Source organism: Triticum urartu, chromosome 4, assembly GCF_003073215.2.
Source record: "Triticum urartu cultivar G1812 chromosome 4, Tu2.1, whole genome shotgun sequence".
Taxonomy (NCBI): domain Eukaryota; kingdom Viridiplantae; phylum Streptophyta; class Magnoliopsida; order Poales; family Poaceae; genus Triticum; species Triticum urartu.
Genome location: NC_053025.1, coordinates 178,480,020 through 178,507,327, shown reverse-complemented (window position 1 = coordinate 178,507,327; position 27,308 = coordinate 178,480,020).

Here is a 27,308-nt window from a genome sequence, read left to right as displayed (position 1 = left end):
CTCTCGGTCTATCCATCTGTTTGCGAGTGAAAAGCTGTACTGAACTCCAGTATGGTTCCCAAAGTTTCATGCAACTGATTCCAATACCTTGAGGTAAACTGGGGTCCTCTATCTGATACAATGGTCCTTAGAACTCCATGCAAACATACGATCCTGGTCATGTATATCTTGGGCAACTTCGCACTTGTATAGGTGGTTTTTATTGGGATAAAGTGAGCCACTTTGGTCAAGTGATCAACTACTACCCATATAGAATCATACCCTGATTTGGTCCTGGGCAATCCGTTGATGAAATCCATGCCAAGCTTATCCCACTTCCATTTGGGTATAAGCATAGGCTGTAACAATCCTCCTGGATTTTGATGTTCTGCCTTCACTCTCTGACATACATGACATACGGCTACATACTCGGCAATATCCTTCTTCATACCAGTCCACCAGAAACGCTCCTTTAAATCCAAATACATCTTGGTGTTTCCGGGGTGTATTGAGTATGGTGAGTCATGAGCCTCCTGAAGTATTAACTTCCTGATCTCTGTGTTATTGGGCACATAAACACAGTCCTCAAACCACAAGGTGTCGTGTTCATCCTCATGAAAATCTTTGGCCTTTCCTTTGCACAATCTCTCTTTTATCTCGGCAATCTCTTTGTCATCCTTCTATGCTTCTCGAGTCTTTCCTAACAATGTATACTGAACTTCCATTGTTGCAACAAAACCTCTAGGGACAATCTCCAATCAAAGTTCTGTAAGATCCTTTGCTAACTCCTTTGGCAATCCTATGCTTACGAGGGTGTTAGCATAACTCTTCTAGCTCAAAGTGTCTGCTACGACATTGGCCTTGCCTGGATGATAGTGAAGCTTCATGTCATAATCCTTTATAAGCTCCAACCATCTCCTCTGCCTAAGGTTCAGCTCCTTCTGTGTGAAAATGTACTCCAAACTCTTATGATCAGTGTACACATCACAACGGTTTCCAGTAAGGTAATGTCTCCAAGTCTTCAACGCATGCACTACGGCAGCCAACTCCAAATCATGCGTGGCATAATTTAACTCATGCGGTTTCAGTTTTCGCGAGGCATACGAAACAACTCTTCCGTCCTGCATCAGTACTCCTCCAAGTCCTAAGCGAGACGCATCCCAATACACTTGGAAATCCTTGCGTATATCCGGCAGAATCAGCACTGGGGCTGTAGTCAGACGTTTCTTTAACTCCTGAAAACTCGCCTCACACTCTTCCGTCCATTTAAATTTTGTATCCTTCTTCAATAACTCCATCATTGGCTTCGATATCTTGGAAAAATTCTCAATGAATCTCCGGTAGTATCCTGCGAGTCCAAGAAAACTGTGGATCTCGCTAACTGAAGTGGGTGCCAACCATTCAGTGACTGACTAAACCTTGGTGGGGTCTACTGCTATACCTTATCCCGATATAACATGTCCAAGGAATCCAACTTCCTTCAACCAAAACTCACATTTGCTGAACTTGGCATACAACTGATGTTCCCTGAGTTTCTCGAGAACTAAAGGCAAATGCTCCTTGTACTCCTCTTCATTCTTCGAGTATACCATTATATCATCAATGAACACCACAACAAACTTATCCAAATATTCCATGAACACCTTGTTCATCATGCTCATGAAATAGGCAGGGGTGTTAGTCAGTCCAAATGACATGACCGTATACTCATATAACCCGTACCTTGTGGTAAATGCGGTTTTAGGTATATCCTTCTCCCGGATCTTCAGCTGGTGATATCCTGATCGCAGATCGATCTTCGAAAACACCTTAGCTCCGTGCAACTGGTCAAACAAATCATTGATCATCGACAGTGGGTATTTGTTCTTAATCGTCACCTCATTCAACGCATGATAATCAACAACTATTCTTAGAGACTTATCCTTCTTCTCAACCAAAAGCACTGGGGCTCCCCATGGTGATGAACTTCGTCGGATGTAACCTTTCTCCAATAACTCCTTGATCTGCTTCTTAATCTCCTCCAAATCATTTGCGGGCATCCGGTAGGGTCTCTTTGATATTGGCTCTGTACCTGGCAATAGCTCTATCAAAAACTCGATGTCTCGATCTGGTGGCATGCCTGGTAGCTCCTCTGGAAAAACATCTGGGTAATCCTTCACTACAGGCACTTCCTCTTGAACAATTCCCATGAGGGTATTTACTTGGCTCCTCCTAGGCGCATGCCTAGATACATACTTGATCATGTTTCCCTCTAGGGTGGTGAGATAAATCGACTTACTAGCACAGTCAATGCTTCCTCCATACTTTGACATCCATTCAATGCCTAATATCACATCCAATCCTTGTGACTCCAAAATTATCAAGTCTGACGGGAAAACATGGCTACCAATGGTTAAGGGTATCCGGTCGCACCATCGGCTAGCCATATACTCTGCTCCAGATGAACTTACTAACAGAGGGGTCCCAAGGGCTTGGGTTGGTAGTTTAAACTTATCCACGAATCCCCTTGATATGTATGAATGTGATGCACCATTATCAAAAAGAACAAGGGCGGTAAAAGACTTAACAAAAAACTTACCGATAACTGCGTCTGGCTGCCCTTCAACCTCCACCACGTTAACGTGGTTCACTTGTCCTTTGTTGAATGGATTGGGATTCTTCCCAGCGCTTCCATTACCGTCTCCATTCTTTGCTTCAGGGCACTCCGTGGCATAGTGTCCAGTCTTCCCGCACTTGAAGCAAGTAATGTGACTTAGGTCTCTCTTGGCGGGTGTGGCTGGATTGGAGCGGTTCTGATTGTTGCTTGTTCCGTTCCCAGTCCCATTCTTGGAACCATTGTGGTTATGCGAACTTCCTCCGTTCTGGTTATGACCTCCATGGTTACGAACAAGTCCTCCCGAGTTCGGGGTTAGACGAGGCTTCTGCTGAGCTCGTGAGTTGTACCTTCCTTGTCCATACTTCCTTTTCTGGTTCTCAATTTGCTGCTGCTTCCCTTCAATCAAAAGAGCCTTGTCTACCAACTCCTGGTAGTTGTTAAATGTTGCCACCATCAATTGCATGCTCATCTCATCATTCAGCCCTTCCATAAACTTCTCCTGCTTCGCGGCATCTGTGGCCACATCGTCAGGGGCATAACGAGACAGCTTACTAAATTCATCCATGTACTGCCCCACAGTATGGTTCCCTTGGTGCAAGTTGCGAAACTCATGCTTCTTCATGCTCATAGATCCTGTTGAGACATGGGCGGTGCGGAATGCTTGCTAAAACTGATCCCATGTAATAGTGGCTATAGGGTAGGTGACAGTGTAATTCTCCCACCATGAGGCTGCTGGTCCATCCAACTGATGTGCGGCAAAACGCACCTTCTCAGCATCTGTACATCCTGTAGTGGTTAACTCCCTTCCAATCCTGTGGAGCCAATCATCTGCCACTATCGGCTCGGTGCTACTGGAGAACACCGGCGGCTGCAATCTCAGAAAGCGGGCTAAGCTATCAACTGGTGGTGGTGGCGGTGGGTTATTGTTGTTGTTGTTGCCTTGGTTCTGAACTAACAACTGCATTAGAGTATTCTGCTGCTGGATCAACTGAGTGAGCTCCGGTGGGCAGGTAAATACGGGGTCACATCTCGGAGGCATCTGAGGGTTTAGAGGGAAGAGAATAGAATAGAATGGGGTCTAGTGAGAGAAACACTACCCATATTCACATGAGACAAACACAATCATATCAATCAATCAATCAATCAAGGGCATACAATCGATCTAACTATCATTACAAAAGTGCTCGGACTATACTACATACATGGTGGAATACTACTACTGATGTGGTGGTCTATTAGAAATATTGATCGGTCAAAGACTCCATGATGTCTGCTCCAGCTTCGTCTTCATAGTCATCATCTCTATCGTCGCGGTCTGAGTCAGTGTTGTCGATGATGATGTAGTCCTCAGACCGAATCTCCTTGGGTTCATCGTCTTCTCCTCCTGGCGCGGGGTCTCCCATGAAGACTTCTAGCTTCCTTTCCAGATCGTCATTCTTCTCCACTAGTATGACGATTTCCTCCTCATAATCTTCACGAGTAGCCTTGAGTTCTTCCTCCAGTTCCGTGATCCTTGTCATTGCCTTCTTCAGATCTATCATGCCTGTGCACATCTAGTTCTCCTAGCGACGAATGTGCTGGTTTAACTCCTGGATGAAAGTTGCGATTGATCTATCCTTCCTGGTGCTGATCATCTCCCATTGCTCAACTCGGCGCCCACAAATCTGGTAGATAGTATCCTTAAGCTCCTTATGGTAAACTTCTTCAATGCGTCCCATGGTGATGTGGGCCGCCATACTCTTTCCTAAACTCCAAGTTGGTGCATCAAAGGAAAACTCTATGGGCTTAGTGACTGGCACGAATATCCTTCCTGGAACTTTAACTTGAATCATCCATCGCTCCTCTTCTGGTAAAGTGGCGTTGTAAGTCCAGGTGAACCTTGGTATTCCAATGTTCAGGTATTTAGTGACTTCCTTCAAGTGTCGTCCAAAAGGTGCTTCTTCATCCAGTTGTGCAAACTTATTCCTTGCGTCCGCCATCCTAAAGAGTAGAAAATGGAGAGGAGTCAGAAATGAGAAGAGAGTAGTGATCTAGGGCTTTAGCTTAGTGGTCATGTCCTACACTCAGCGTGTGCTCTGATACCATCTTGTAGCGACCCGACCTTAGAAGGTCAAGTCTCTGTGCTTCAGTGTCATCCCTGGATCAGTAATGCTGACACACACAGTACTCGAAGGATTTATAACAGAGTAGCAATCACACACTTATTAAATCAAATGTCTCAAAAGAGAACTTATTACAATAAATATGGCATAAGGCCATCTAATAAGATAACAGTGGAAGGCTTGGAAGATAAAGTGAGTCCATCAACTCCAATGGCATAGCTGAGCTGCATGGCAACGACCTAATGAACCTTACTCCTCGTCTGAAAAGTCTGCAACATAATATGTTGCAGCCCGAAAACGGGTCAGCACATGGAATATGCTGGCAATATAACACAGTAGAGCAAGAACTGAATAATGCTATCACTACATGCATATTTGGCTAGTGGAAAGGCTCTAGGGTTAAAGTTTTTCGAAAAGCCAATTTTTTCCCTACAACGAAGGAATAGATTTTATTTAACTATCATGGTAGTTGAAACGTCATTGAGAAGGTTCCTCCAACTCAATCCCAATTAAAAGTAATTATCAACCCAACAATATTAAATTAGAGTAATGAGATACATATGATAACCCAAGTACTAGATAATCAAGATGTCCATAACCGGGGACACGGCTAACCATGATTAGATTGTACACTCTGCAGAGGTTTGTGCACTTTTCCCCACAAGACTCGATCTCCTCCGTTGGATTTCTCGCTCTACATTGTGTTTGAGAAACGGATGACCGAGACACAGTCTTACAGAAGAATTAACTCTCTACTCTAGATAGACAGTACCACCTATAACCCAGTACATCTGCTAGTCTACCTCTTCGAGAGCTTCACGCAACTTACTCAACTATGCCAGAGCCCATAATGGCTTGTGGCTAAAAACAGAAGTTTATAGCATGAAATATCTCAGTTCCCTTTGAGACTGGGTGGCGGACCTTAGGATTACCACACGGGTACTCTGGGATATCCTAGGACAACACTGGATTCTCCAGGTGCCCGACAAGCAATCCAGCCAGATGTGTATTAAAATTGCCACCTTAAGTTGAACCATTAATTAAAAATCTCACTTCTGTCATGGATTCACACACCCAAACCACCTCTACGAGCATAGCATAGCAATATAAGCAATACGTAGAAGTAACTCCCAAGGGTTTGTTAATAACAGGGCAATAGGTTCTACCTCATCAACTACTTCCCAAACCCACATGTTATATCACAACCTACTCATGCAATGTTTGAGGATTGGAACTAATGCATAAAAACTAGGTGATAAAGGGTTATGATCAAAGTGTTACTTGCCTTGCTGATGATCCGCAAAACCTAGAGACTCGTAGTAGCACGCTTCGCACTCCGGGTGTTCTATCGCAAACAAACAATAGCATACATAAGCAATCAAGAAAGGATGGGCGGGTAAAACACAAATAAGAAGACCTAATCTAGAAAGTTCAACTTAAGAACTCCGGTTTGTAAAAAGAATTAAATCAAACGGAGCAACGAAACTCAAACTGCGAAAGAAACAAGATCTGATTACTAATCCATACTAAAGTCAAATTTTACAATACCAAAATCTTGTTCAAGTTGGTTAAACGGAAAGAGGGCTTCGAGACGAAGATCTAGGCACTTGGATCGCCTGATTCCAATAAAAGAGCGAATAGATAAACTAAAACGAAAATCGGATCAGAAATCACGATTGAAAATAATTACGGAAAAACCCTGGAAAAAGAAAAACCGACGAACAGGCTAACGAACGAACATTCGCTGTCTACGGCTAACGAGTGAACACCGTTCGTTAAAACGAACGTACGGACGAACGTCCGCTAAATAAATAAACCAAAAAAAGACTAAAACCGAACTAATCTAAAAAACTAGGGTTTAAATAAAAACCGATCAGTTTCTACCTAAATCGAAAAAAATGGATCGGATCGGATCGGAACGGCGGCTCCGGCGGGGCGAGGTGGGGCTACGGGGTGGCGGCGATGGCGGGGTGGTGCGGCGCGGCGGCGCGGGGCGACGGCGAGGCGCGGCGCCGCGGCAGCGCCGCAAGACAGGCGGCTCGGCAGCGGCGGCTGCGGGCATTACTGCTGCTGCGGCTTGGGTGGCGAAGTGGGGCGGCGGCGGCGGGTATGTAAGATGCGGCGAAACGGATCGGATCGGAACGGCGGGTCCGGCGGGCGAGGTGGTGCTGCGGGGTGGCGGCGAGGGCGGGGTCGTGCGGCGCGGCGGCGCGGGGCGAGGGCGAGGCGCGGCGCCGCGGCAGCGGCGGAAGACAGGCGGCTCAGCGGCAGCAGCTGCAGGCACTACTGCTGCTGCGGCTTGGGTGGCGATGTGGGGCGGCGGCGGCGGGTATTTAAGAGGGGGAGGGGGCGGGGTCGGCTTGGGGGAGGGGCAACCCGAGGCGGCAGCGGTCTCCCGGACTCCAGCGGAGACCGGTGCGGGCGCGGGGTGTGCGGGGGAGGCGCTGTAGCGGGGTTGGGCCGGTCGGCTCGGCTAGGCTTCGGCCCAGTCGGGCGCTGACTTTTTTTATAACCTTTCGATGAAAATAAATCCTAGAAAAATAAATGAAAATCTAAAAATGCCAAAACAAATTTTCACCGTCTATATAAAATATTTAGAACAAGATGAAAATTTTCTTGGCCCTAAAATGCAATTTTGAAAACATGCAATTTTTCTAATGCAAAAAAATTTGCAATAAAATCCAAATAAAACATTTATTTGATTTTAATATTTTTCCTCTAATATTTCATCTATCTTGGAGAAGTCATTTTATCTCCTCTCATATATTTTTATTTTAGAAATATTAGGAAGGAAAAATAATCAAAACCAAATGATCCTCTTTTCAAAATTTAAGAAAACTCAAATATGAAATTAATGAAATCCCCAACTCTCTCAGTGGGTCCTTGAGTTGCGTAGAATTTCTAGGATCAAGCCTAAATGCAATAAAATATGATATGCAATGATGACCTAATGTATAACATTCCAAATTGAAAATTTGAGATGTTACAGATGGGCATGTTATTTATTTTTGTGATGAAGGTGCTAGGATTGCTAACCCCGATATTAAAGATAAAAATAGACCTATTGTTGGCACGCCCTTTGTTTCTGTTAAAATAGGAGATCATAGTTATCATGGCTTATGTGATATGGGTGCTAGTGTGAGTGCAATTCCTTTTACAAATTATGAATTACATTGCACCTGCTAAGATAGAAGATATTGATGTTACCATTAAGCTTGCCAACAGAGATACTATATCACCAATTGGGATTGTTAGAGATATTTAAGTCTTGTGTGGGAAAATAAAATATCCTACTGATTTTCTTGTTCTTGCTTCCCCACAAGATGATTTTTGTCCCATTATATCTCGTAGACCTTTCTTGAATACTATTAGTGCTAAGATACACTGCGAGAAAGATATTGTTACTGTTGGTTTAGGGGATATGTCTCATGTTTTTAATTTCTCTAAATTTTGTAGACAACCCCATGATAAAGAATTGCCTAGTAAGGATGAAATTATTGGTCTTGCTTCTATTGTCGTGCCTCCTACTAATCCTCTAGAACAATATTTGCTAGAGCATGAAAATGATATGTTTATGAATGAAAGAAAGGAATTAGATGAAATATTCTTTAACCAAGGGCCTGTTTTGAAACACAATTTGCCTGTTGAAATCCTTGGGGGTCTTGCTCCACCAAAGGGTGATCCCGCGTGAAATATGCCTATCTTGATGAAAAGAAGATATATCTTGTTATTATTAGTGCTAACCTTTTAGAGCATGAACAAAAGAAATTATTGAAAACTTTGAAGAAGCACCGTGCATGTAACACCCCATATGTAACATTTCCCAATTTGGCAATATATCCACTTGATCTTCATCCAATTCCATTTGGGCTCCATCATTTTGGCCTCTTTTATTTTTATGTGTTGTTTTATTTATTGCACTTGCATGACTCGCCTTGTCATATTGCATTTGTGCCTCTTGTCATTTTGCATTTGTCATCTCATATTGCACCATGGTCATCGCTAGGCTTTGTTGTGTTGTGCATAGTGGGGTTTCTTGATGTGTTCCTAGTGCATCCTCAAGTCATGTCATCATCCCCCCCCCCCCTCATCTCTCCATCTATTCTTTTCCATAGTTTGGCAAGCAACATTATTTGCCCTCAAATAATGTTCATCTTTTGCCTATAAATCATGCACCATGCCTTATACCTCTTTGTCAAGTTTCATCCTTTTTGTAATTGTTTTGGTTGGGTTCAAAAATGGCCCAACTTTGAATTTTATTCAAACTTATTAAATAGTGCCCCAAGATAAAAAAATGGCCCAACTTTAAAAATGCCCGAAGCAATTTTATTAAATAGTGCACATTTCCAGGAGCATGAGGGTATTTTTAAACCTTCCAAATTCTCTCCCTAGCTCCCCCTCCTTTTCCTTCTCTCAAATCTATTTATTAATAAAAACATAGAAAAGAGTGCTTACCTTCCCTTACCTGTGCGTTGCAGCTTGGGCCTTCCCCTCACCTACATCCCAACAGAGCACAGGAGCCGCTCCAACCGCAGCCCAATCAGCCCACACGTACAGGAGGATCCTCGAGCTCCTGTACAGCAGGACATCCAGATGCACCACGTCGCCCTCCGGTCGATTTGACGGCCGAAGAAGCATCGCTAGTGTTGGGAATAAGCCGTGGAAGAGCCCAGGAAGCGGTGCGCGTGCGTGCGCAGCGGTGAACGCGTCGGGCTCGGCCGTGGCAGCCTGGGTCGCGTGTGTGCGTGACCAGGTGTGTGTGCGTGTGTGTCCTCAACAGCTAGGCAGTCTAGGGCTAGGGTTAGACACCAACAGCTAGCCCTATATAACATGTCCCCAGTGCCCTAGGGTTCCTCCTTGACTGATCCCGTTCCTCTCCCTGCCTCGCCGCTGCCTAGGTGAGCCTCCACGCACACGCCGTAGCCCTGGCCGCCCTGACCCGAGCGAGCAAGAGCTCGAGCTCGGGGTAGCTTCCTTGCCGCGCCTCCGACCACCATGGAGAGATCCCTGACGACCCACTACTTAAACTATGACCACACACGCACCTCTACGGCCCCTAGATCGACTTCCCCGGCCCATCTTCTTCCTCTTCTTCCTGGACCCGAAGACCGGAAAGTTCAGCGCTTCCTCACGTCATCTCCGTTGCGTTACTAGCCCCTTCTTCATGTCCTAGGTGAGCTAGGTAACAGCCTCTTCGTCCCTGTTGTTTATCGCACCATCTAGTTGGCTGTAGTCTCCTCCCTCGTCGTGCCTTCGCTGCGCTCTCTTGCTCTGCCCAAGTCTGTATGTTTTTCCCGTCTCCGCGGCTGCCCATGCATCCCTCAGCGTGGGATCCCATTCTGGCGCAAGCCCACAGGTACGCAGTGCCTCGCCGCAGCTTGCGCGCACACCCAGGGCCTCACTCATCGCCTGCCTCGGTTCATCTCGCTGCCGCCTCGCCTCCAGTGCACCGCCCGAGACGAGCACGAGCTCGTGCTCGAGCGTTTGCATGCTCGTGACCCCACCCACACTCCCCTGCTGCTTCCGCATGCTCGTCGCCATTCGACCGCGCTCGCCTTGCCCCAATGTGCCCTCGTCGGCGTCGTCGCTGTCGTCGTCTTCTCTGTTGAGGAGCTAGCACCGCTTTGGGCTAGTTCAAATGAAACTGAACCCCCTCTGTTTCCAACCTCCCACCTAGCTTGACTGGTTCGAACCCCTCGTCCTCACCCAGGAGACCCAGGATCGAATCCTATCATGGAAAACCCCCCTCTTTATTTTTCCCTCCGTCCCTATGACACACCCTAACACCCCCAGGCCCCACCCTGTCATCCCCCAATATCCCCTCTTTTATTTTTCCTTTTATTTAATCCAGCGAATTTCCATTTCTGGAAATCCCCCGTTTTCCATTTCGGGCCATGTCCGGATCTGGACATTCCAATTCTGGAACATTTCCACTTCTATCAATTTCCCTTTTAGGCAGTGTTTTACTTATGGCATTTTGTGAGCATATTTCTATAGTATCATATGCATATTAATATGCTTTTGGGCTAGAAAAATCCCACCAATCCATAGGTGGCATCCATTTCATCATTTGAGCAAGTTTGCACACATGCCATTTTACATTATATTGTTGTTTTGTCATTTTTGTGTGATTAAATTCAAGCATGCTATGTGGTAGTTTTGCACATGTATAGCTTCATTTTCATGTCTACTTCATGCTTGATTTTATTCCATGCCATGAAGTGCACTATGATGAGTGCCACAAGCTTGAAAACATGCCTAGATGAATGTGTTTTAGCATGCCATGTATATTTTGCTAAGTTTGTAAACAGTTCAGATCACTTGCCATCTTTGCATTGTCAAGTGCATTTAGTACTAACATGCCATGCTCTTGTTTGCTATAATATGTTCCTGTAGATATAGTTTACTCGTCCTAAACATTACTATCTGAATATGTTTTTGCCATGTTCAGTGGATCCTCTAGTCTGTAAAACTGTTATCATTTGCATTTTGCCATGCAATTTTAAACATGTTCTAGTGAGTTTTAGCAGTAGCTCAGTAATCATGTTTTGTAGTGCTTGACATGTACTTCATTGCCATGCCATTTGTTTTTATGTTGGAGTGTTGTAGCATATTTAAACTTTGCATCCAAGGTGTCATGTTGTTGTTTTCAACAGATTGCATTGCATCTTGTTTTGCTCACCGTTTTAGTTGTGTGCATCCGTTCCTCGTGTTCTTTATGTCGATTTCAACCGAAATCTCTCAATATATCCAGTGGCATGCTTGGATTACCAAGATAGTGACATGTTCATCGTTTCCCCTTTCGGAGCACCCATATGCATTACACATCATATCTTGCATCCCATGGCATGTCTTGCATCGTGTTGCTTGCGCATTGTACCATGATTGATTATTGTTCCGAAGTTTGTGTTCTTGCTTTGGGTAGAGCCAGGAGACGAGTTTGTGAACGAGGACCTTGTCGAGTACGTTCACTAGGAGCAAGCTTTCGTTCCCACTAAGGACATTTCAGGCAAGATGATCATTACCCACGATATCACTTCTATCTTTGCTTGCTAGTTGTTTGTTCTATCGCTATGTCGCGCTACCTACTACTTGTTTATATTGCCTCCCAAATTGCCATGTCAAGCCTCTAACCCACGTTCCTGACAAACCGTTGTTTGGCTATGTTACCGCTTTTTCTCAGCCCCTCTTATAGCGTTGCTAGTTGCAGGTGCAGTGCAGGTTATTCCATGTTGGGACATGGATATGTTGGGATATCACAATATCTCTTATTTAATTAATGCATCTATATTCTTGGTAAAGGGTGGAAGGCTTGGCCTTTTGCTTAGTGTTTTGTTCCACTCTTATCGCCCAAGTTTCCGTCATACCGGTGTTATGTTCCTTGAATTGTGCATTCCTAACACGGTCGGGGTTTATGGCCCCCCTTGTCTCTTCGCCTAAAGTAAAGTTTTCCCGAGGAGATCCAACTTTGGTTTTACCATTTGCCTAAAAACAACTAAAATTTGCATAGGGAGTAATTAACCTGAGGACTCTTAATTAACAACCTCTGGCCAGTGCTCCACATCTAGCAGTCGGTGGTGCCACCTTGGGGCAACTTGAGGTATTCGGCTATCGTCCACTTAGCATAGACGGATGAGTCTGTAAATAGAGAGCGCGCGGCTCTGGACACGGCTCTAACTCACCGGGAGATCTCATTGGGATAGTTTTCCTTTCTTCAAAGAGCTTGTGCACCAGGATTCCGAGAATACTCGGGATGTCCCGCGATGGAGGATTCTCTCCGTGGATCGTGAGCTTGTCATGGGCTAAGCTGGTACACCCCTGCGGGGTTTAAACTTTCGAGAGACATGCCCGTGGTTACGTGGCAGATGGGAGTTTTTAATAACCGGTTGTAGTGAACTTGAAGATAATATCACTAAAACACACCGACCGCGTGCGTAATCATGGCGATCTCTTTCCGACGAAGTTTGGGAAGAGAACACGGTGGGGTTATGTTTGAGCGTAAGTAGTTCGGGATCACTTCTTGATCATCACTACATTGCGAACGTTTGCGTAGCTTCTCGTCTTGTTCTTGTTTTCGTAAGTTAGCCACCATACAAATGCTTAGTGCTCGCTTCAACTTCACCACTTAACCATGCCATACCTATTTAAGCTTTGATAGTCTTGACACCGTGGGTAATAGGATTGCTGAGTCCTCATGGCTGACAAATTACTACAAACATAGTTGTAGGTACCATCGAGTCTGATACAGGAGATGCCACTGAGCTCCAGTGGGAGTTTGACAAAGACCGTGGTCATTTCTATGTTACTTATCCATATGATCGGTAGAGGACCTAGTCGGAGTATCCGGGGATAGTAGCAGGGTGGTGTTTTCTTTTTATCTAGTCCATAGTCGGACTCTTCTATATGTATGGATGCTTGTATGATATTTATGCTACTCCGGGGCAAGTGTTGCCTGGATCTCGTATTCTATCTATTCACTTGGTTGTATGTATTTGTATGTGATGACCAACAAGTATAGGGGATCAATTGTAGCTCTTTTCAATTGTAGCTCTTTTCAATAAGTAAGAGTGTCGAACCCAACGAGGAGCAGAAGGAAATGACAAGTGGTTTTCAGCAAGGTAATGTCTCCAAGTGTTGAAATTGTAAGTAACAGAGTAGTTTGATAGCAAGATATTTTGTAACGAACAAGTAATGATAGTAGTAGCAAAAGTGCAGCAAGGTAGATCAATCCTTTTGAGGCAAAGGACAGGCCAAAACGGTCTCTTATAGTAAGCAAAGCGTTCTTGATGGTACACGGGAATTTCATCTAGTCACTTTCATCATGTTGATTCGATTGTTGTTCGCTACTTTGATAATTTGATATGTGGGTGGACCAGTGCTTAGGTGTTGTTTTTACTTCAACAAAACTCCTAGTTATGATTAATGACCTCGCAAGCATACGCAACTACGAGAAAAATATTAATGACATATCCTAACCATAACATTAAACTTTTGGATCCAATCGGTCCCTTACGGAATAGTGCATAAACTAGGGTTTAAGCTTCTATCACTCTCGCAACCCATCATCTAATAACTATTCCACAATGCATTCCCTTAGGCCCAAATATGGGAAGTGTCATGTAGTCGACATTCGCATTCCACCACTAAGGGAATCACAACATACATACTATCAAAATATCAAAGACATATAAAGTTCACATGATTACTTACAACATGATTTCTCTTGTGACCTCAAGAACAAAAGTAACTACTCACAAGTGATAAACATGCTCAAGATCATAGGCGTATTAAATAGCATAATGGATCTGAACATATAATCTTCCACCAAATAAACCATATAGTAATCAACTACAAGATGTAATGAACACTACTAGTCACCCACAAGCACCAATCTATAATTCTGGTAACAAGATTGAACACAATGGATGAACTAGGGTTTGAGATGAGATGGTGTTGTTGAATATGTTGATGGAGATTGCCCTCCCCAAGATGCAAGAGTTTTTGGTGATGATGATGACAATGATTTCCCCCTCCGGGACGGAAGTTCCCCTGGCGGAATCGCTCCGCCGGAGGGCAAAAGTGCTCCTGCCCAAGTTCCGCCTCGAGACGGCGGTGCTCCGTCCCGAAAGTCATCTCCTTATTTTTTCTAGGTCAAAATGACTTATATACCAGAAGATGGGCGCCGGAGGTGGGCCTGGGTGAGCACAACCCACCAGGGCGTGCTTGGGCTCCCTGGCGCGCCCAGGTGGGTTGTGCCCACCTGGTGGGCCCCCTCTGGTTCTTATTTGCTCCAATATTCTTCATATATTCCATAAAAAATCTCCGTAAAGTTTTAGTTTGTTTGGAGTTGTGTAGAATAGGTAGCCTGGCGTAGCTTTTCCGGGTCCAGATTTCCAGCTGTCGAAATTCTCCCTCTGTTTGTACCTTGCAAATTATGAGAGAAAAGGATTATAATTACTCCAAAAAGCATTATTATGCATAAAAACATCATAAATTACAGTAGGAAAACTTGATGCAAAATGGACGTATCAACTCCCCCTAGCTTAGACCTCGCTTGTCCTCAAGCGAAAAGCGAAATCGAAAAGCATGTCCACATGCTTAGAGAGAGAGGTGTCGATAAAAACAAAATATGGACATAGAAGCATCATGTGAATTATTAAAACAGCAACAAACTTTAACATAAAACTTTTATCATAGGTCTTTTATCATAAACTTCTCATGAATAAGTGACAATTCATCGCACTATCGAAGTATGAAGCATAAACTCTATTAGAGACAAACAAACTATGTTCTTAGTCAACTTTGCAAGTACAATTCATCATCTTTTCAGGAAGGGTCGCGTATCACAGCCTTTAGGCAAGTCCACATACTCAACCATCATTTAGTCTTCTATGATTGCTAACACTCACCGCATACACATGAGCAAAACGTTTCAACCGGACACATAGAAAGATAGGGGCTTATAGTTTCGCCTCCCAACGTATTCACCTCAAGGGTGATGTCAACAATAATAACTTATGCTACCCATATTCAACTGGACATATGTGCCTAGATCTTTTCTCACCACATGATGCTTGCTAGAGGAGAAAAATAGGAAGCAATAGAGAGAAAACTGTGACTCTTTGCATAACAGTAAATACATAAAAGTAAAAGATAGGCCCTTCGTAGAGGGAAGCAGACGTTGCCATGTGCTTCTTTGTTTGTATGCTCAACCCCTTAGTGCAAAATAACGTCACATTGTATTGCCCCTTGTGATGGCAACCTTTATTGTGTAGTCTGTCGCTTTTATTCTTCACCATCACAAGTTCGTACAACGCTCAATTTTCTCTTACACTAAATGATCTCACACTTTTAGAAGCAATTTTTATTTCCTTATTGCACCGATGATAAATTACTTGAAGGATACGACACAATCCTTAGGTAGGTGTGGTGGACACTTGAAAATAAGATTTGGGTTTAAGGGTTTTTGGATGCACAAGTAGTCTCTCTACTTAGTGCGGAATTTTGGCTTGCAAAGATAGGGGGCAAGCACCACAATTTAAAGGATCCATGACAATATGACTTGTATGTGAATCTGAACAAACATAAATCATTAAGTTGTCTTCCTTGTCCAACGTCAACAATTCTGGCATATAATATTTTTATGGGAGCTCACAATCACAAAAGATTTCCAGGATAGTGTATTTATATGTGAATCTTCTCTTCCCGTATTAATTCTTTCATGAGTTGCATCATTGACTAATGCTATGTTTGTCGATCTCTAATAAAATTTTCTACTTATACTTTTCCTTATGTGGTGTCATCATCTACCACAAGATTAGCATATGATCTTCTCAATTTATTTCATTTCCTTTTATTTATTTCCTTTCTTTTTATTACTACAAGAAAGTAAAGAAAGCAAAAACTCAAACTAAGCTTTATTATGTATCTCACACACGATTACAGGGATAGATCACTAAGCAAACTCTCGAAAAAGAAAGGATCAAACTAAACTTTTATTCGTATAAAGCAAAAGATAACTATGGATTGAACTAAAATAAGTAAAGGCAAAAGATACTGGGGATGATACGATACAGGAGTACCTCCCACAAGCTTGGTGGAAGCCAAGGGGAGTGCCCATACCCGATACTCAATTTTCTTTTGGTGATGAAGAAGAAGGTGGCAGTGAGGTAGAGATCGTATCCTTCTTCCCCATCTTACGCTTGAGGATGGAACTTTCCTCTTTTAGTTCACCGATCTCCTACTCAAGCTCCAGTACCTTTTGCATAAATCTTGCTTATTTTCCTGCAAAAGGCGGAAGGGTATAAACTGAATCTTAGGCCTCTTTGCTTTGTTGGGGAGGCTTGACTTCTTGAATTCCACATGCATGTCCTCAGGTTGAGGCAACGGGGTTTCGTCCTCATCTGAGCCCGTCTCCTTCTTATCTCTAGGATAATAGTCTTCCTCTTCCTCCGAGGTCCAGCCATGATGCTTCACATCCCCATAGGACTTGGGGTTTGCGATAAAATCAGCAACATAGCTCTCACCCTCAGAGTCTTGGGATGACATATTGTCAGATCTATTAGGAAAACAACAAGAGAAGAAAACAAAAGATTTCTCCGTGATACAGTGATCATTAAGTTCAGGGGGTATATATAGATTTTTTTTTATCTTGGGGGACAAGCAAACTGTAGAAAAACAAAGTCCGGAAGGTACCCGAGGTGGGCACAACCCACCTGGGCGCGCCAGGCGTGCCCTGTTGTCTTGTGCCCACTAGGGTACGCTTCCTGGTTGTTTCTTATTTTCCAATTTTTGTTATATTCCAAAACTGACAAAAAATATTTTTGCGGATTTTTTGGAGTACGTTTACTTACTCTATCACGTACCTCCTTATTTTCATGATTGTGGAGGGTTCTGGAAGGATTCTTTTATGTGTTCTTCCGGTGTCAAAGTTTGGATAATATTACTTTCAACATTAATGGGTGTACCTAAGATATAATGTTTTATTCGTTGCTCATTAACAACCTTCGGGTTAGTACCTTCAGCATTATTTATTTTGATAGCTCTAGACCGATAAACCTCCTCGATAACATTGGGTCCTTCCCATTTGGAGAGGAGTTTTCCTATAAAGAATCTAAAACGAGAGTTGTACAAAAGAACATATTCTCCAACTTTAAACTCATCCTTTTGGACTCTTTTATCATGCTATCTTTTAACTTTTTCCTTAAATAACTTGGCATTTTCATAAGCTTGGGTTCTCCATTCATCTAATGACCTAATATCAAATAACCTCTTTTCACTGACAAGTTCGAAATCATAGTTGAGTTCTTTGATTGCCAAATATGCTTTATGTTCTAACTCAAGAGGCAAATGACAAGCTTTTCCATATACCATTTTATAAGGAGACATACCCATATGATTTTTATATGTTGTTCTATAAGCCCAAAGTGCATCATCTAATTTCTTAGACCAATTCTTTCGGGACCTATTGATAGTCTTTTGCAAAATTAATTTTATTTCTCTATAGCTAAGTTCAACTTGACCACTAGACTGAGGATGATAAGGTGAAGCAATTCTATGGTTGACATCATACTTGGCAAGCATTTTACGGAAAGCACCATGAATAAAGTGTGAATGTCAGGACCCCGATCCTAAGTCACACCGATCTAGCATGTAACACTTCATATCACTTTGCGGCCTCATGCACGGTATTCCCATGGGTGCCACCTTACCTGGCCCGGGACCGTTTGCTCCTTTTGGCTCATGTATATGATAGTGTCGCTAGCATCCTTATGGCAGAGAACCCGGGCCAACATGACTAGTCGTGAACCCAAAGTGGCACTAACTTACGGGGACAGGCATACATGAAAAAACATCGAACATGTCGGTCATCAACATTTGAATCCGGGCTGTAGCAACTGGGCTAACAGGACTCCGAGAACCCGGGCAGTAGTAGGCTAGCAGGACTCCGAAAGTCACCGCATGACTTTTCCCCGAAGGGACAGACACGGGAACAAAGTGAATCACATGCCGGCCAATCTAAGTGTTCCGGAGCAGTAGTACTGGGCTAGCAGGACTCCGGTAAACCGGGCTGTAGCAGACTACCATGGCTCACGGAAGCACAAGACTACATTTCCCCATAAGAGAGGCTACCAAGGATAAACAACTAGGTTGTCGGATCCCACACATCCCAAGCATTCCAATCATACACACAATATGCTCGATATGTGTAAATACAACATGGCATCACAACATAACTCTACGACTCAAGTATTTATTCATTAGGCTCCGAGGAGCGAGATATTACAAACATGGTCTCATGACCCAACATTCAGAGCATACAAGTCAAAGCACATGGGGAAGCTTAACATGTCTGAGTACAGACATCTACAAATGAAGAAGGTCGAGAAGCCTGACTATCTACCAGCCGAGGGCACAAGATCGTAGCTGAGGTATCAAGCTAAACGTCGATGTCCACACGGAAATACTAGCGAGACTGAAGTCTCTCTGCAAAAATATAAATTAAACAAACGTGAGTACAAATGTACCCAGCAAAACTTACATCAGATCTAACTACTGTGACGCCCGGATAATTAAGCTACAGTAACCATGTACTAATGATGCCACGTCACCACTGTTATTGTTCCTAAACTCACTCCGACTCAAATCCTGTTCGAATTCAAAATTCAAAATCAATCAAACAGCAAAAGTTTTTAAATTTTAAAACTAAAATGTTCGGAGTGAACCAAATATTGCATAAGTAATTATGGTGGAGAAACCACACTTTTATAGAATGCTTAAACACTCTAAGATGAATAAAACAGTAGCAAAAACTATTATTTAAATACTTTTAAATAATAATTAATTACAAAACTATTTTACTTTGAGTAGCGAAATTAATGTGGCAGTGGCATAATTGGTGACATCAATTTAGGTGCCACTTTGGTATATGGTTAACACTAGAGTAAACAGCAACTAAAAGAAACAGAAAAGAAATAAAACAAACAAAAGGAAAACGAAGAGGTTTAAGAAAAGGAAAAGGGGACATTGTGCACTAGGCCTAGTGCACAGTATCGGCCCAACTAGCCCAGCTGGCCCAACCCTGGGACATCCCCTTCCTCCCCCTTTTCACCATCGCGGTGGACGCCGCACCCACGTCCATGGCGCGGATGACCACACGTCAGCCATCCCGCAGCCGTCCCCGTCGCCCCTGTCGTCCTACAAGGGCACCCATGCCCTGGTTGAACCCTAGCTGCCCTCCAGATCCCCCTCTCTTCGCCCCTCTCCCACACGCCGAGCTCGTCGGCGCTGCCGCCGCCATACCACCGCCATAGGCGCGGCCACCGGCCTCTCGGCACCATCGGAGAATGCCCAGGAGCTCTGCCAGCAACGCCTTCTTCTACCTCACCACTGGATTGGGGTCGGGGAGCTACAACCACGACGTCCCCTTCGTCTCCGTCTCCGTCGGCCGCCGTGAGCTCCACCCAGTCCGTCGTCGTACTGCAGCTTCTAAGCCGTCAGCGGGCCTCCATGCGCCTGCTAGGTGAGCCCCGCGCCTTCCCTTACCTCTATGGCGACGCTCCCCCTCCCCCCCGTAGCTCGCTCGCCACTGCTGCCGAAGCTTGGCCCCGCCGCGGAACTCCTCGTCGTTGCTAGTGACGCCGTCGAGCTCAACCGAGCCCTGCGTTGCGCTCAGGGCCTCGCGGTGAAGACGCCCGCGCCCTTAATTTTCTTGCCGCGCGCTGCGATGTCGACCCCATCGAATGGCCGAAGGCGCCGCTGCTGCAGCTAGTCGCCGGCGCCCTTTCCCGCTTCTCCTGCTGCTGTCGCCGCCCTAGCTGCGCCCTATCCCACACCCGCGTGCCTAGACCGCCCGTCACCGGCCGCACCTGGCGCTGCTCGTCGCGCCTGCCGCTGTCAGCTTCTGCCTCATGCCACCGGCGCCCCTGCTCCTGTGAGCCCAGGTGCAGAGGCCGGTTGGCTCTGGCCCCTGTTGGATTAGGGACTAATCCCCTAATTGCTAACCCCCTCCTAAAAGTAGTCTATGACACCAGGCCCCACTTCTAAATAAAAATAAATTAAATAAAACTGTTAAAAATATTAGTCAATGACATGCGGGTCCATTTGATCATGCTGACCAGTCAACGCTGACCTGTCAACTGCCGACTAGGCAGTTGACTGGACCCACGGGACAGCCTCACTGGTGCACCTCTGGTGCACTGCACCGGGTGCACCCAGTTTTTAACTACTGATTTTTGAAATTAAAAATAAATAGGAAAATCATTTAAAACTTTAAGAAAATTATAGAAAATAAACCGTAGTTCAGATGAAAAAGTTTTCTATATGAAAGTTGCTCAGAACGACGAGACGAATCCGGATATGCAGCCTGTTCGTCCGCCACACATCCCTAACATACCAAACTCGCAACTTTCCCCCTCCGGCTCCTCTGCCCGAAAATGCGAAACACCGGGGATACTTTTCCGGTTGTTTCCCCCCTTCATCAATATCACCTCCTACCGCGTTAGGTCAGCCCTAGCATCACGTATTGCCATGTTATGCTTTGTGATGCTTTGATTGCTCTGTTATTTATTATGTTACCCCTCCGTTACTTCTTTCCGGTAGACCCCGAGACCATTGCCGGTACCCCAGATTCGACTACGGTGTTGACAACCCCTCTTTGCCAAGCAACCAGGCAAGCCCCCCTCCCCCCTTGATCACCAGATATCGCCTACTCTCCTCTATACTGCTTGCATTAGAGTAGTGTAGCCTGTTACTACTTTCCGTTAATCCTATTCTGATGCATAGCCTGTCATTGTTGCTACAACTGTTGATACCTTACCTGCAATCCTAATGCTTAGTATAGGATGCTAGTTTACCATCAATGGCCCTACATTCTTGCCTGTCTGCCATGCTATACTATCGGGCCGTGATCACTTGGGAGGTGGTCACGGGTATATACTTATACATAATATATGATACTTGTGGTGATTAAAGATGGGTCGGCTCGTAGGAGTACCCGCGAGTGATTCATGGATTGGGTCCGAAAGGACGTTTGTCCCAACGGCCCTTTGAGTGGATCTTTGTGGTGGAGCAACAGGGCAGGTTGTGACCACCTAGGAGAGAGGTGGGCCTGGCCCTGGTCGGCGTTCGTGGTTATTTCAAGATAACACGTTTAACGAGATCTTGGTATTTGATCTGAGTCTGGCCACTGGCCTATATGCACTAACCATCTATGCGGGGACAATTATGGGCACTCGATGTCGTGGTATCAGCCTAAGCCTTCGTGATGTCAGCGACTGAGTGGCGCGCGCCAGATTGGACTGGAACGCCTGCTAGGCTAGGTCTGCTTCCGGCCGCCCTCGCAACGTGCAGGTGTGCAATGGGCGATGGGCCCAGACCCCTGCGCCATAGGATTTAGACCGGCGTGTTGACCTCTTTGTTGTGCCTAGGTAGGGCTGCGACGTGTTGATCTTCTGAGGCCGGGCATGACCCAGGAAAGTGTATCCGGCCAAATGGGATCGAGCGTGTTGGGTTATGTGGTGCACCCCTACAGGGAAGTTAATCTATTCGAATAGCCGTGATCTTCGGTAACAGGACGACTTGGAGTTGTACCTTGACCTTATGACAACTAGAACTGGATACTTTATAAAACACACCCTTCCAAGTGCCAGATACAACTGGTGATCGCTCTCTCACAGGGCGACGAGGGGAGGATCATTGGTTAGGATTATGCTATGCGATGTTACTTGGTGAACTTACCATCTACTCTCTTCTCCTGCTGCAAGATGGAGGTTACCAGAAGCGTAGTCTTCGAAAGGACTAGCTATCCCACTCTTATTCCGGCATTCTGCAGTTCAGTCCACATATGATAGCCTTATTCCAGTTGATACCAATGCATACATATGTAGTGTAGTTCCTTGCTTGCGAGTACTTTTGATGAGTACTCACGGTTCCTTTCTCCCTCTTTTCCCCTTTCCCTTCTACCCGATTGCTGCGACTCGACGTTGGAGTCCAGGAGCCAGACGCCACCGTCAACAACGACTACTACTACTTGGGAGGTGCCTACTACTACGTGCAGCCCGCTGACGACGACCAGGAGTAGTTTAGGAGGATCCCAGGCAGGAGGCATGCGCCTCTTTCGATCTGTATCCTAGTTTGTGCTAGCCTTCTTAAGGCAAACTTGTTTAACTTATGTCTGTACTCAGATATTGTTGCTTCCGCTGACTCGTCTATGATCGATCTCTTGTATTCGAGCCCTCGAGGCCCCTGGCTTGTAATATGATGCTTGTATGACTTATTTTATTTGTAGAGTTGTGTTGTGATATCTTCCCGTGAGTCCCTGATCTTGATCGTACACGTTTGCATGTATGATTAGTGTATGATTGAATCGGGGGCGTCACAAGTTGGTATCAGAGCCGACTGCCTGTAGAAATCCCCCTTCCACACTCCTTGGCCGAAGTTGAGTCTAGACATTACAAAAAACTTTTACTAACATGGCTGTGTGCCTTACAGGCCCACGTCGCCATCTGGGTGGTATTAGGATCTTTTACTCCTCGATCCTTACTCTAGGACTCTGACATCTCTTCTATTCGGGTTAAACGATTTTACTAACTCTGACTCTAGGTTCTCGATAATAGTTTCTCCTGGAGAGCCACTTATTACAGATGATCGCCTGCTGCACCAGAAGATTTCGAAGTTACTCACTGATGTTCTCTCGAGACCTTGTGCCCGTCGCTTTTGCAATTCCCTATCATCGATATATCCCTATGGATAAATTCATACACTTGTCGTTCTTACCTTTATTCCCGGCTGCTATTGTTATTACAAGATACACCAAAAATTCTATCTATTGTTCCGAGAATACTTTGTGGCTACTGCCTTGCAGTTCTTTGCCACCTGAATACCCCTACAGATAATTTCTCGCACTCATCGAGTATCCGCTCATCCCCAGATATTCATGCAGTTCACAAAATTCTTCGAAATACCATTCGGTCTTCCGAAGATCCTCAGCAACCTATTGCTCCTAAAATTCTTGCTTGCTTGCATTATGGTTAATCCCATAAGTCTCGTAATCTTAATGGCATCCCTTGTCATTATCATTTTGAGTCTGTTGATTCAATATGAGTGCGAATGTTCACAATCATCAGTCGAGTCCTAGGATTATCTTTCCGGCTCAGACGTCATTTTGAACATGAGCTGGTTCTCGACCAAATTATCTGTCGTCGATTGTGCCTCTGGTATATTCAATTGATCCATTCTTGATCAGAGCGTCTGCTTCTGATCCCTTGTTCCTTTGGTATCTAAACCTCGAATTATTCAGATGTTCTATAAAATGATAACCGTGCATTCTTTCTTCGTCTGATTAAGTACCGATACTCGCATCAGCTCCGTTGTGGATTGCCCGATCCATTGTTGGATTTCATCTGACCTCGTCCTTCATATTCAGTAACCTTGTGAGCCTTTCCATGGGTACATAATGCCTTTGGTAAATTGTATCCTCTGCTTTGTCAACCATGCTCTGTTTTCGGACTTGTGTTAGTTACTCTTGAAACTTGTGGTATATGTTTCTAAGAAGCCCCTATGGGTTGAACATATGCCTTCTCTAAACCGTGTGAACCCGGAAGTTTTCACGAGTCATACTCTTCTGGTGCTTCGCCAGATAAAATTTCAACACTGCAACTTCATCGAACGCGAGAAGTGAATGAAAGGTTATGCATTGGAGAAGTGGGAGTCGACCTTGAACTTTGTGTTCATGCCCATGGACACGATGTAGATCTTATCATTAAAGCTTCTCTTAAATTAATTACTCCCTTGGTATAAGTTCATATTATATCTGGGATCTGGCCTTTTACAATCGTGGTTTCGACCATGTTCTCTTTTAGGTACCGTTTCTCGTGCAAGTTTAAGCACTTGTCTTTTGCAGAGCAATACCCCAGTCCAACCTCTACTTTGATCTGCCGTCGAGTATTACCCCCTGGTATCTCGAGGGTACCACGGGATACTTAACTTCTTATGAGTTCTTCATCAACTAATATTCTTGCCGATTCCATTTTCCAACGGGTTCTCAGTTGTTAGAACCCCTCAAGGACACCGACAACTGAATTGAGTGCGCACTATGATTCAACAACTCTTGGTAACCTTCATTACTTACGAGTCTGAACTCGATCTCGTCATTCCGAGCCTACTCGGCTATATCATTATCGTGCCAAATTTTAACTGTGCTACCTAGTCCTTCTTTTCGGAGCACAATTTCGACGATGGGCTAAGCTTACGTCGATCTTCCTTGTCTTATTGTTTCACCTCAAACAACAAACTTGATTTCAAGTTTGTGTCGTACCCATGGTTTCAATAACCTTTTGCTTTATCATCATTTGACTTGATGTCATCGCCAACCGATTACATCTTCATGAAATTTCTCGACAAATGTGTTGTGGTCATCATCAACATCCTGAGCTCTTCAAGATATATATCGAATTCTTGATGAGAAATACCATCCTCGCCCCTCAATGGTTTGTGTTATCACCGACCACTTTATTACCTTCCATTCAACACAAACTTATTCGTGTTTTGTGTTATACCTTGAGCTCCTTGCTATCCAGCATTTGTTCTTCTTTACCTTGGAATGTTACCACCTTTTATGTCAAGAATGTCGTGGTAATTTTACCACCTCTTGAGAATTCTTGATATAGTAATATCTCTCGCCTTTTGCATTCATTTCTTGGTCTCCGTGTTATTTCTAACCAGAATACCGACAAATGGTCTATGATGTGCAAATTCTAAACTTCTAGCCACCCTATTGCTTTGAAGTTAATGGTCTACAGTTTCATTCTAAGTCTATTGCTTATTGAATCATCATTCGAACATTGATCGTGCTACCTAGTCCAGATTCCTGGGTGCACCCTTCTATCATTGTTCAGTTGTGTATGTTCCCCTCGAGCATACATCATTATATCATTTGATCCGACAAATGATATTTCCTTGTTCACATAATTGTGGAAATCAATCCTTTGGAAATCTCGATGATTTGTTGCTGAGCCTATCAGCCACCTCCTCATACTCTCCTTCGTTTAATAATGAACTCATGATTCGGAACTTGCTTCCAGAGTTCAATTCCCGAGAATCTTACAATGTCGTCTCATCAATTTGTCTTGCACCTTTTCTTCTCAGGCATCTTGAGTCTGAGGTTTCCTAACACCGATCAGATCTGAATCTCGGTCAGATATGATGGTTGGAACATACTTTCAAGAGTTATAACATTGATCCTCATATGACCTGGTAAGGTGATGTCATGCCAGCACACCTGGCCGGAGGACCTACTGTTATAGTTTTCTTATTAGCAAGGTTATCCATTCTTCCATGAGGAAATTGCAAGACTTATTCTATAAGTTGTTCCTGATGAATCCTTGGTGTATCCAAAGTACGACCTTTGCTTGAAGACTATGTCAATGCTATCTCGAAGCATGTCTATGGTACTCCGATTTTCCACAAGAGCATTTGAAGCCCAATGCTAAATTTTTCCTGCTCAATTATCCAAACACCGTTGTATGGGTAATGTCATGAAATTCCTCTCCCATTACCTAAATGGTTTTCTACTTTCTATCCTGTCATGGATATCATGCACTGCTTGTCCTTGGGAAGGTTATACCCCTGAAATATGTGTTTAAACACATTATCCTTTCCATTGTTGTTTAATCCGATGATCACATTTTCCTTTCCATTGGGCTGTTTAACCTTTCTTGTGATCTATATGATCTAAGCAGTAATATTCTCCTACTTACGTAAACCCCTCGGTGTACAATTCTGTCAGCAAGACCCTGTTACTATTGTTGATGACATTCCGGTAGCCACCGATGGACGAGAACTTTGCCTATTGGTCCGCCTCGTTCAACGAGCAGGAAAAAGGATCTCTTCGTCCCTCGCCCTTGGTACGAACGATGTTGCCAACATAACTGACAGGCTAAGCTCTGACATGCCTTGCTTACACGATCGTGAAAGACGTTACCGCCCTTCCTACTTTTAACCCACGTGGTGGGCCCATAACCCACCAGTCCCACAGGATCGAAACCTGACTCTCCTTGTTTTCAAAGTTGTCCCTCGCGCGTGGCTTTGTATGAGCCACGTTCCTAGCTAGTGATCTATTCTGGTAATACTTATTCATGTTACTCTGAACCCCTTTCACACTCTGTTTCAGGCAATGAACGATTGCCTATCCGCTTGAAACTTCTTATTGCACCGTCTTACTTTGCTCTCGATGTGTTTCATTTGTTCAACTCGAGAGATAATCATATGTTCATTCTTGGGATACCCCTAGATGATTCTCCCTTATAACATCCTATCCTGGTAGGGCTGCCCCTTACCTATTCGTAAGTATGATGGAGTTCCCCGAAGAAAGGACGACAACTTCATCATGATGCATTGGAATAAAGAATTGAAGACATCAACGGAAGGGATTAACTTCTTTGAGAAGATCTGTTAACATATCGTAACCAGAACTTTCCCCTTACTCCCCTCTTAAATCTCGGGACGAGATTTCTTGTAGTGGAGGAGAATTGTGACGCCCGGATAATTAAGCTACAGTGAACCTCCGCTAATGATGCCACGTCACCTTAGTTACTGCTGCTAATCCCTCGTTAGTTCAAAAACCGGTTCAAAATTCAAATTCCAAATATGGCATACAATAAAAGTTTTCAAACATCGAAACAAAAATGTTCGGGGTGAACCAATTATTGCATAGATAATTTTGGTGGAGAAACCAAACCTTGATAAAATGTTTAAGGGCTCTAAAATAATTAAAACAGTAGTGAAAACAATTAAACAAATGCCTATTGAATTTTATAAAAATATTAAAACTATTTTATTATGGGTCAAGATTTAATCTAACAGTAGATTGTTTATAAATACAAATTTAGGTACTAGTTATAATTTTTATAAATCTAAAAATAAAAGAAACTAGAAATAAAACAGTACAAGAAAATAAATAAAAGAAAAGATAAAAACAGAAAAAAAAAAGGGAGAACAACCCCCCTCCCTCGCTGGGCTTCAGCCCAGCCGGCCACCAGGCTGCCCGGCCGGCCCAACCGGCCACCCACGCCCCTGGCCTACTAGGCCTCCCACCCGAAACCCTAACCCCATTGCCCACTCACTCCCCCGAT